Source organism: Monodon monoceros, unplaced genomic scaffold (assembly GCF_005190385.1).
Source record: "Monodon monoceros isolate NGI ecotype Baffin Bay Population unplaced genomic scaffold, NGI_Narwhal_1 Super_Scaffold_22, whole genome shotgun sequence".
Taxonomy (NCBI): Eukaryota; Metazoa; Chordata; class Mammalia; order Artiodactyla; family Monodontidae; genus Monodon; species Monodon monoceros.
The window spans coordinates 40,936,120-40,948,258 of NW_021703779.1; the positions used below are offsets into that span (position 1 = coordinate 40,936,120).

The 12,139-nt window shown below is 41.2% G+C and overlaps 1 protein-coding gene across 3 annotated transcripts in view; it reads left to right on the forward strand.

Moving 5' to 3' along the window:
- CHST7 (carbohydrate sulfotransferase 7) overlaps positions 1-12,139 on the forward strand; it is a 70,911-nt gene that overhangs the window by 8,172 nt on the left and 50,600 nt on the right. The window contains exon 2 of one of the 3 annotated variants that reach the window (XM_029240616.1): positions 7,220-7,256. The exons of the other annotated variants lie outside the window; for them this stretch is intronic. The gene's annotated coding sequence lies outside the window, so the exon portion shown is untranslated. Of the gene's footprint in view, positions 1-7,219; positions 7,257-12,139 lie in introns of those variants that run through there. 3 annotated transcript variants of the gene reach the window in all.

Here is a 12,139-nt window from a genome sequence, read left to right on the forward strand (position 1 = left end):
GTGTGTGTGTGTGTGTGTGTGTGTGTGTGTGTGTGTGTGTGTGTGTGTGTGTGTGTGTGTGTGTACATATAGATAGGTACTTGAGTGGCAGGGATGCAGTAAGGCGCGAGCAATTTTAAAAAACACATCCACATCCAAATTATTATTGCCCCTTCGTGAGGTTAGTGCTGCCTTTGACCAAGACATTCTTGGAGCTCCCCCTTGGGGCTGCCTTCCCAGGCAGGACCCCCTCAGTTGATGGTGGATTTACTGTTTAGGAAAAATCACGGCTCATCAAATGTGGTGAGTGAAGCGGGCGAGGAGGCTGGTCCTGCGAACTGAGGTGTGGCCATAGAGTAATAGCAGAGTCATTCCTTGGCTCATATGAAATCAGTTTTTATATTAGGGGACAGGAACCCAGGCATCAGAGCCTGGCTTTCCTGGTTACTACATGATTGACCTTGGCAAGTCCCTAAACCATTTTGGCTTTAGTGTTCTACCAATAAGAAGACGAGGTTGAATTAAGAGGATTTACGAGTTTTCTTGGCACTAAATGGGGGTGTGTGTGACATTTATCGAGTGCCTATTTTGTGTACTGTGTTACTAGCTTAGTGCATGTTGTCCGAGTTAGTCCTCATCTTAGCTTTATGACGTACATAGTATCCCCATTGTATGGATGGTGAAACAAGCTCAGAGAGGTTGGGTAATTGCTAAGGATAACACAGCCAGAGGATTAAAATCAGGTGCTCTCTATTTTGAAACTAGTGTTAAAAATTTTTTAGGAATAATATAAGCACGTGGCGAAAAAAGAGTTCAACAGTTTAGGAGGATATAAAATACCTGCCAGGCTCACTTCATAGAAGTAACCACTACGTTTCTTGTGATATATGTCTAGAAATATTTTATGCAAATTCAAACAGAAGTATGTAGGCTTTTTGTACTTAAATCTTTTTATTTTTAATTCCTTAAAATTTAAAAATTGAGATCTGACATAACATTATATTAGTTCCAGGTGTACAACATAATGGTTCACTCTTTGTATATATTGCAGTAGATCTCCACAGTTAGTCTAGTTACTATCCATCACCACACAAAGTTATGTAGTTTTTTTCCTTATGATGAGAAATTTTAAGATCCACTTTCTTAATAACTTTAAAATATATGGGAATTCCCTGGCGGTCCAGTGGTTAGGACTCCGTGCTCTCACTGCTGAGGGCCCGGGTTTGATCCCTGGTTGAGGAACTGAGATCCCACAAGCCGTGTGGCACGGCCAAAAAATAATAATAATACACACACACACACAGCATTATTAACTGTAGTCACCATGCTGTATATTACATATCCCTGACGTATTTATTTTATACCTGGGATTTTATACCTTTTGACCCCTTCACCCAGTGCCTCTGGCAACTACCAGTCTGTTCTTTGCATCTGCAAGTTCATGGGTTTTGGGGTGGGAGGCGGAGGGCTAGATTCCACATATAAGTGACAGCATACAGTATTTGTCTTTCTCTTTCTGACTTATTTCACTTAGCATAATGTCCTCAAGGTCCATCCATGTTGTCACAAGTGGTGATATTTCATTCTTTTTTATGGCTGAATAATAGTCCCTTGTACACGTATATACCACATTTGCTTTATCCATTCATCCACTGATGAACACATAGGGCATTTCCATATCTTGGCTATTGTAAATAATGCTGCAGTGACCATGGGGGTACAGATATCTTTTTGAGTTAGTGTTTTCATTTCCGTTGGGTAAATACCCAGCAGTGGAATTGCTAGATCATATGATGGCTCTATGTTTAACTTTTTGAGGCACTTCCATCCCATCTTCCGTAGTGGCTGCACCAATTCACATTCCCACAATTCTTAGGTGACAGCGAGGGGCACTTTGTTGTACTGGATTTCTGCTGTCATCTACTTAAAGTCCAGAAACATGATGGCAAAGATGAGTTTATGAAAACCGTGCCTTTGAGGAAGATGGTGGAGAGAATTCGAATTCGCAAGTCCCAGATTCTAAATGATGAGGTAATCACTATCTTGGATAAGTACTTGAAGTTGTGCTATGGAGAGAACATGGCCATGGGGCACGTTCACCGCTCTCAGCCACCCATCTACCAGTCCCTGGCCAGCAGCTGAGGGCACGTATATCACCTGTTTTTTTTTTTTATAAGTAAATAAATAAATTTATTTATTTTTGGCTAAGTTGGGTCTTTGTTGCTGCGCGCGGGCTTTCTCTAGTTGCGGCGAGCGGGGGTCTACTTTTCGTTAGGTGCGCGGGCTTCTTGTTGCGGTGGCTTCTCTTGTTGCGGAGCACAAGCTCTAGGCCCGCGGGCTTCAGTAGTTGTGGCTCGTGGGCTCGAGAACGCAGGCTCAGTAGTTGTGGTGCACGGGCTTCATTGCTCCTCGGCATGTGGGATCTTCCCAGACCAGGGCTCGAACCCGTGTCCCCTACATTGGCAGGCGGACTCCCAAACACTGTGCCGCCAGGGAAGCCCTATCACCTGTTTTTGAAAAGTCCCAATACTGACTACATTTAATAACTATAAGGGCATGTTTTTCGTTCTATAAATTGTTTAGTGAGAATTTTAGGGACTAGTTTTCAGTATCTTTGTGCCAGTTAAACGGGGTTGTTTTTTTTTTTTTTTTTTTGGCTGCACGGCTTGCAGAATCTTAGTTTCCCCACCGAGGATCGAACCTGGGCCCCCTGCAGTGGAAGCGCAGAGTCCTAACCACTGGACCACCGGGGAATTCCCTAAAGCGGCATGCTTTTCAATCTAAAAAGCTTAATTTTATAAAATTGACTTACTTTTCTAGACTAAAATTGTATACGCTTTTGGTAATTGGAAACTCTGAGAATATTGGCTGCTGATTGTTGCCATCATGTTCTTACAAAATTATTTTCCATTTTTTATAGAATGTTCCCACAGCTAGCTGTGTCATAAGGTACTGCTCAGTTCATCCATTTATCCTTTGGCAAAGGGTCAGTAATGTTTAGAGAAAGATTTGTGGGCTTAAACAAGAAACTTAATGCCAGCGAATTGATTTAAAATCCTTTACCAATTAGCATTAAACTTAATGATTAAGTATTTCACTTTTGTTTAGAGATTTTTCTGAGGGCCTTTTGTGAAGAATCTTTTCTAAGTAATTCTTCCCTTTCCTTTTTTGTGTCAGTGTTTCAGAAAATAGTGAACTCGAGTCCTCTGCTTTCTCTAAATCCACTTGTGACAAAAGCTAATTTGTGAGGTATGATTTAAAGGTTACAGAGATAAAACTAATGAAACCTAAAATGACAAAAAGTTCCTATACCTTCTTTTCAGTGACTGTCTAGTATTTCATTGTAGGAATGTATTGTAACATATTTAACCAGTTCCTAGTCCCAACATTTCATTGCTGCATTTTTAATAGCATCTTTTGCATACATGTAAGTACATCTGTAAGAAAAATTTCTGTAGTAGGGTGATGGTATAGAGTAAAAGGTATACAGGCTTTTTTACATTTTGAGAGGTTAAGTTGTTCAACGTTGCACCAACATCTGCCCCCACCAGCTGTTTCTTGGAGTGTCCGCTTCCTAGACTTTCAACAACAAGCATTTTATCTATTTATTTTTTCAGCATGGCTAGTGTGATAGGTGGAAAACCCTTTCTCCCAGCGCCCTGGCCCTCTCTGACCCTACAGTTCATCTCAGGCGGTGAATAAATGCCTCCCACCTCAGGTTGTGATAACCAGATGCCAAGATGAAATTCATTCCTTAGTCCTTCTTCGACGCACCTGGGTTTGCAAAGTGTCACTTCTGTGGTTCTTTTGAAGGACTGGACACATCTTGAAATCAAAGTGATCATCCCTTTATAAAACCACACTTACACAGGACATCAGGTTGTAGCAAGCTTCTTATTAAGCTGAACTTCTCCTGCTACTGCTGCAGGGGATTGTACCTAGTGACTTGAACTTCAGCTATTTCGGGACACTATCAGTGGGGAACTGAGGCTGATTTTAAATGAGGTTGAACTCTATACGTTTTCTCTCTACTCCTGAGAGCCCTCTTTATTGGTGGGGGCGGGGAGGTGGAAGGCAGAAGTGCCCATTTGCAGTTGTTGAGGCAGGATTCAGAGGATTTTCAAAGAGGCTTTTTTAGTCTGGGCAGGGATTTGTTTCCCATGAATATTAATGTAATATAAATAATTGGGAGTGATGCTTTTAAAAAACATTTATAAGCAGCTGGCTTAAAATTCCTCAGTCCAAACAGTACAGAAAAGACTGAAACTTAAAAAAAGCCTGGCCCCTCATCCTCTCACTTTGTAATGGAACCTGAGGAACTTGCTCTATTGAAAGAACCATTTCTACTCAGGTGCAGTATAAAATAAGAACAGTAGGGACTAAGAAACAGCTCTGGCCCAAGTTCAAGAACACAGGGAAGTGGAGAACTACTGGGGAGTTGAACAGGAAGCAGTTTCAGTCGGAGCAAAGTTGCTGAGCTCAGTGATGTCTGCATGGGAATGGGAAGCCTTCAGCTCTGCCCCAGCCCACAGGCACCAAGCCAGAGGCCGTCAGTCCACTGGATGCTGAGAAGACATTGGAACGGCAGCTGGCAGTGAATGTTTTGAAATCTGGGGGGTTAAGGGGCGGTGGAAGACGACCACCACGTTTGACTTCAATGATGACCACAGTGAGCAAATTTCTCCTCCCCTGAAATGGATGCAGCAGGGGGCTTGGCTGTAGAGTCACATTCTAAAAATAGCCACTGAGGTAGACTTGTGTTCTTCTTTTTTTTTTTTTTTTTTTTGTCATCATTATTTTTTTTACATCTTTATTAGAGTATAATTGCTTTACAATTGTGTGTTAGTTTCTGCTTTATAACAAAGTGAATCAGTTATACATATACATATATCCCCATATCTCTTCCCTCTTGCGTCTCCCTCCCTCCCACCCTCCCTATCCCACCCCTCCAGGTGGTCACAAAGCACCGAGCTGATCTCCCTGTGCTATGCGGCTGCTTCCCACTAGCTATCTATTTTACATTTGGTAGTGTATATATGTCCATGCCACTCTCTCGCTTTGTCACAGCTTACCCTTCCCCCTCCCCGTATCCTCAAGTCCATTCTCTAGTAGGTCTGTGTCTTTATTCCTGTCTTACCCCTAGGTTCTTCATGACATTTTTTTCCCTTAAATTCCATATATATGTGTTAGCATATGGTATTTGTCTTTCTCTTTCTGACTTCACTCTGTATGACAGACTCTAGGTCTATCCACCTCATTACAAATAGCTCTTGTGTTTTTCACTCGTGGAATGGAAGCCCTTTCTTTTAAGTGTTACCTTCAGGCAGAGGTGTTAGAAGGAGCCCCGAAGGCACAGGGAGAGTTGTGAGAATGTGAAATCCAATCGCTTAGAGGGCCAGCTTGGACAGATTAATCTTGTGTGATTAAGACGGTTTGGTCACAGTAACCAGCAGGCTGGAAACAGAAAGCAGCCTAACTGAAAGGCTGAAGTAGAACATTACAGAAGCATTTGTAAACTATGGGGAGCGGGTGGGGACTCGAGACTCTGAGTTCTTTTGTAAAGATGATGAACTGGGGAAAGTTAGGAACAGCACAACTGGGAGGCTGGCTGAAGCAGTCCTGACATACATACAGATCAAGTGATCATCAAGGAAAAAATGTCCCAGGGCTTTGAGGGTCACTTTCCCCATGACTGAGACCAGACATTACCAAAAAGGACTCATTACTGCCTCGGAGAGCTTATGGGAACAGTAAGCCAAAAATACTAAAACCAAGATAATGTTTTAAAAATAGGACTTCCTTTCAAACAGCCTAGAGCTGGCGTATGTTAAATATACAGATTTTAGAAGCAATAAAATAGATGCTGTCTCTTCCTGTAATAAAGGATATTGCTAACAGGGATGTGAGAAGGGAAAACAATACATTTTTCAGGTTCTGCAAACAACAAAAAAGTTAAACTTTGTTGCCTTTCTGTGCACTCCCCTCCCCCACCCCATCCCCCCAGCTGGGAATTGCCAAGGAGACTATTTTACAAAAAGGAGATGGTTGGCTAAAAATAAACACACAGCCCTACCGAAGACCAACAAAACTCCCAGCATTATCGAATGCCTTTTAGATTTATTTTTATTTCTCAGCAGTCAAAGAGAAGGAGAAATCATTCTGAGCTCAGGAAAAATCCATGTCCTGCTCCTAAGTATGGCAATCTCTGGCAATCCTACAGGCCCAGGAGAAGACTGGTGTACGGCTCGCCAGTTTCCTGTGAGAACGTGAACCTGCTCTTGGCCATGGGGCCATTTCATCCCTGCCAGACTGTGCACAGTGCTAGGAAAGGGTGGCACAGACACAGTGCCTCGCTCCGCAGGGAGAGAGAACCAGAAGTGATGGGCTAGACTTGGGGTGACACACAAACTCTGTAACCTGACTAGCCATCCTAACCTGTGAATCCTGAAGCTGATCGGGAGTGGCCCTAGTGCCCCCCCACTCCATTTGGCCCCCTGTAGAGGCCAAAGGGCTGCCTGAATGGTAGGTCCAAGCTTCCCAACCCTGTGCCCTCAGTAACCTCTGCCAACCCCACTTGGTAGATGGCAAACATCTACAAGTGGGCGGTCAAATATATATTATAAAATACTGACTCCGTTCCTTTATTTAAGTTGGGAACGACTTTACTCACAAAAGCAAGTAGGTACACCAATTAAAATTGTATCTTGGAGCAGCTCAATGAAAGGAAAAAACAAAAGTCAACTAGCCAAACTCACGTCTTTCCAAGTTTTATTAACACTGGTTTGGAGCGCATTCCTTTTGTTCTGAAGTGAGCTCAAAAATTTAGGAAAGTTTTAGCTGGGGGTGGGTATGATAAAATTGGAAACGTGTTATTATTTTATTCTCTTCTGTTGGGGAAATGTAATGGCCATTCCGTTTTTGCACTGGCTGACTCTGGGTCTTGACTAATGAGTCCCATGGAATGAGGTTTTATTCTGAATTCCGGAGCAGAGAAGTGAGTCCTCTTCTCCCACTGGAGGCAGGGAGGGATGGAGATGCAGCTCAACTCTGGACATGGGCTGCCCAGGGTCAGGCAAGTGGCTTCTCCCCTAGTTTCCCCCTTTACTCCCCAGGCAAGAGTTTTGTTTGTTAGTGGGGTTTTTTTTTTAAAGATTTCTTTGAATGTGGACCATTTTTAAAGTCTTTATTAAATTTGTAACAATATTGCTTCTGTTTTATGTTTTCGTTTCTGGGCGGCAAGGCACGTGGGATCTTAGCTCCCGGACCAGGGATCGAACCCACACGCCCTGCATTGGAAGGCGAAGTCTTAACCACTGGACGGCCAGGGAAGTCCCTTATTTTTCTTTTAAACTCAGCCTCTGTTTTCAAAAGGGAGAGTTGTTTCATGTATTAAATAGGACTGAAACTAGTATTGACTAATGCAAAGATACTGGTGCCCCCTGCCACTGCTACTTAATTTTTCAGATTCAAAGTCTGGAAATGATTTATAACATGTATGCTGCTTCAAGTACACTTCTAGGCTATTTGGGGGGTGTGGTTGTATTAGCAAACTCCATATTTCCTGTTCCATTTTGCTTTAGAGTCACAGGGAGGGAACGCTTGCACTTTGACATTTCTGGTATTTCAAGTATTATTTTAACATTATCCCTAGGCAGCTCCCTTAAAAAAAAAAAAAGACAACTTAATGGCTCTATTGTCACAAACTTTGTCAGTTATTTCCGTTTTCCTTGGCACTGCATTTCACTAATTTGAGGTGAAAACAGGAAGGTGAAGAAAGCTTAACCAAGGTTAACATAAACTTAGATGGTAACATCACTCACAAGGGGGCTGTTCCAGAGTAGGATATTGGGAGATGACCCCCCACACACAAAAAACACGTCGCCCTTGAAAAGGAGGCTAATGCCTGTCCTCGGCCCATTTGTTCTGCAGCGGGTCCGAGAGGAAGGCTGTTACAATAGGCTGGAAAGTAATCCCCCCATGATAACGGGACCCACTGAATACCCGGAAACCTCAGCTCCGGCAGCCAAAATGCCAGGTCCCTGCACCAACTTTTAGCATCTGTGAAGTGGCTTCTGGTGGAGAACCTGGGGCACCTCACCTGGCACAAGTGTGTGCGCAGGGACAGGTGAAACCAAGAAAACTGGAAGGAAAGAGGGTCTAGTAGAAATCTACAAGTGCAATTCAAGGAGGGGAGGGAGGTGCCCATGCCGGTTCGCAGAGCCACCAGGGACGCCCAGGGATCGGTATCTGACTTGAAACCGGCCAGGAAGGCCACTGAAAGAGGCAAGTTCATTTGGCCGAATCTTCTGTTCTCAACCTTGAAAGCCGGCAGGAAGTTGATTCTTCCTCCTCCCCCATCCCAGCTTCAAACGTTGAAAAAAGTTTGATTAAAATGCTAAGAGTGTGTCTTCCTGGGTTATTCCGCCTGGAATGACGTTTCCCTTTGATGGCAATGAGGCTATTAGTAGGTCAACCAGCTGCAATTAGGGCCCGGCTGGTCATTTAAGTACTCAGGGGAACTGTAGCAAAGGAGATAAAATACACCCAACTCATGGGAGTATGACTTTGAATCTTTAAGTAAACAATCCATTTTTTAAAAGTGCAAGTGAATTAATTTGAGTATTAATTAAGCCATTAAGGAATGACTTCACACTTCAATGCCACATATTAAAAAAAAGTCTTTTATACATGCTTCACAAAACAATATACAGAAATCTCTGTAATTCTGGAAATTAATTGCACCAAGACAGTTTTTAAAATTATCTATTCTCTATTATCATACAGGATAGGTCTTGAAATAGTTTTGACTTCAGAATGACCAGAAGGGTCTACACCATTACAGGTGGTTCAGGCAGTAGTCATTCTCCCCAGACGCTGGACAAGTGGAAACAATTTTAACCAAGAAGTTTAGTAGCTTAAAATTTACTTCTACATTGTTAAACATCTAGCAGTTGTAAAAGGGCAAAGCTGGCTACTTGGTAACTGTAGCTGGCTGATAACCTGAGCGTTCAATTTTAAACTATGCATGCAAACTTGAATACTTCATTGCTCCAAATGAATTAGGCCCCATAGTATTAAGAAGAGTGGGGTCTGGAGTTAATTAAATTCTTAATCCTATATCTAAGGAGCTTAAGAATTTGGGGGATCATCACACTAAGAATTCATGGACATGTTAGTGTTTTAAACACAACCAAAAGTAATTAAAATGGGAGGAAATTAACTGATAGTTTTTGTAGGGTCTACTTGGAGGTGAAGTGAGAACTGGAAGGTATTTGAGCATCCCTGCCCTGGTGCGGTGACATTCAGGAACTGAGACCAAACCAGAACAGGAATCCATTTCTGATGTGAAGAAAGGGCCTTGTGGGGTTGCTGCCTGGGCCCAGCCCGGCTTAGCAGGACTTCAGAATTGTTCTTCAAATACCCCAGAGGCAGTAATAGATCTTTGAGGGCACCTGTTTCTCCTCTTCTCCCACCTTGTACTGCTGGGTGATTTGATAAAAAGAAAATTTGGACTTACAAAAAGCAGCTTTTCAGGTAGATTTTTAAAAATTTTTTAAAGAAGGTTTTTAATAAAAGGACTTAAAGAGTGCTTATGGGTCCACAGGTTGGGCTGATAGTATCTCCATAAACATCTGTCAGGACATGGGATACGATCAGGCAACATTTAGCACTTGGTTAGTTTTTGACAGAAAGCCACCCTGAGTTACTGCCAAGTGTTCTCAGTCTTTAAAATGACCCAAATGGAGAGCTGAATGCATTGTACAAAGAAAGAGTGACAGAGGAAAACTTTTTATTTTGAAATAACTATAGACTCATGGGAGGTTGCAAAAATAGTACAAAGAGGTCCAGTGTACCCTTCACCCAGCTTCTCCCAAAGGTAACATGTTACACATCTTACACATAGATCAATATCAACACCATGAAATTGACATTGGTACAATCTACAGGCCTTATTCAGTTTTTAAGTTTTTACGTGCACTCATTTTGTGTGTATGTGTGTGCACAGATCTGTGTGATTTTATCACATATATGTAAACATCACCACAATCAAGATACAGAACTGTTCCATCAGCAAAAAGAAACTCTTGTGCTATCCCTTTATAGTCACATACCCTACCTCATCCCACCCCTTTCCCTGGCAAACACTAATCTGTACCCCATCTCTGTAATTGTGTTATTTCAAGACTGTTATACAAATGGAATCATACAATATATAACCTTTTGAGATTGTCTGTTTTCATTGAGCGTAATTCTCTGGATATCCATCCAGGTTGTTGCATGTATCAATAATTCATTCCTTTTCATTGCTGAGTAGTTTTCCATGGTATGGATGTACCACAATTTGTTTAACCATTAACGCATTTGAAGGGCATTTGGATTGTTTCCAGTTTTGGACTATTACAAATAAAGCTGCAATGCATATTTGGGTATAGGTTTTTGTGTGGATGTAAAATTTCATTTCTCTGAGATGAATGCCCAGGAGTGGAATTGCTGGTTTGTGTGGTATATTATGTTTAGTTTTATAAGAAACTACCAAACTGTTTTTCAGGGTGGCTGTACCATTTTACATTCCCACCAGCAATGTATGAGAGAGAAATTTCTGTGCAGCCTTGCCAGCATTTGGTATTGTTGCTATGTTGTATCTTAGCTGTCCTAATAGGTATGAAGTGGTATGTTATTGTACTCATTTGCATTTTCCTAGTGGCTAGTGATGTTGAACATCTTTTTGTGTGCTTATTTACCATCCATATCTCCTCTTTGGTGAAATGTTGGTTCAGGTGTTTTGCCCATTTACTAACTGGATTGGTTTTTACTCTTGAATTTTGAGAGTGATTGGTATATTCTAGATAAAAGCCCTTTGTCAGATATGTGGTTGCAGATATTTTCTCTCAGACTGTATCTTGTCTTTTCATCCTAACAAGATCTTTGGCAGAGCAGAAGTTTTAAAATTTTGATGAAATCCGATTTATCATTTTTTCTTTTGTAGATTGTGCATTTGATGTCATGTCTAAGAACTGCCTGTCCCTCACCAGTATCACACTGTTGTGATTAATGTCGTTAGATGTAGCTTAATATTGAATAGAGTGACTATTCCTACTCTATTCTTTTCCAGAAAGGTTTTAGCTATTCTAGTTTTTTTGCCTTTCCATATAAGTTTTAGAATAAGCTTTGATAGAATTTGGTAGGAATATTGTTAAAACTATAAATCAATTTGGGGAAAAAAATGACATCTTTACTTGAGTCTTCCAATCCATGAACATAGTTATTTCTCTCTATTGATTTAGATTGTTTGATTTCTTTTATTGGTGTTTTGTAGTTTTTGGCATACAGGTCCTTTATTGTTTTGTTAGATTTATACCTAAGTATTTAATTTGAGTGATCATAAATAGCATGAGTTTTTAAATTTGGTTTTAAGATGTTCATTTCTAGTATATATAAAGTTGATTTTTAAATATTGATCTTGTACCTGCAAATCTGCTGAATTCACTTATTAGTTCTAGGAGTTTGTTTTGTATTCCTTGGGATTTTCTATGTACATAATCATATAAACACAAATAAGGACTGTTTTCTTTCTTTCTTTCCAATCAATATGGCTTTTCTTTTTCTTGCCTTATTTCATTGGCTAGAACTTCTAGCACTATGTTGAATAAGAATGGTAAGTGCAGACACCTTTGTGTTCTTCCTGATCTTAAGGGGGAAGTATTCAGTCTTTCACCATAAATAATGAGGTTAGATGTCGGTTTACGTAGATTTTTTAAACATCTTTATTGGAGTATAATTGCTTTACAATGGTGTGTTAGTTTCTGCTTTATAACAAAGTGAATCAGCTATATATATATACATATATCCCCATATCTCCTCCCTCTTGCGTCTCCCTCCCACCCTCCCTATCCCACCCCTCTAAGTGGTCACAAAGCACCCAGCTGATCTCCCTGTGCTATGCGACTGCTTCCCAGTAGCTATTTTACATTTGGTAGTGTATATAAGTCCATGCCACTCTCTCACTTCGTCCCAGCTTACCCTGCCCCCTCCCCATGTCCTCAAGTCCATTCTCTACGTCTGTGTCTTTATTCCTGTCCTGCCCGTGTGTTCTTCAGAACCATTTTTTTTTCTTTTTAGATTCCATATATACGTGTTAGCATACAGTATTTTGTTTTTC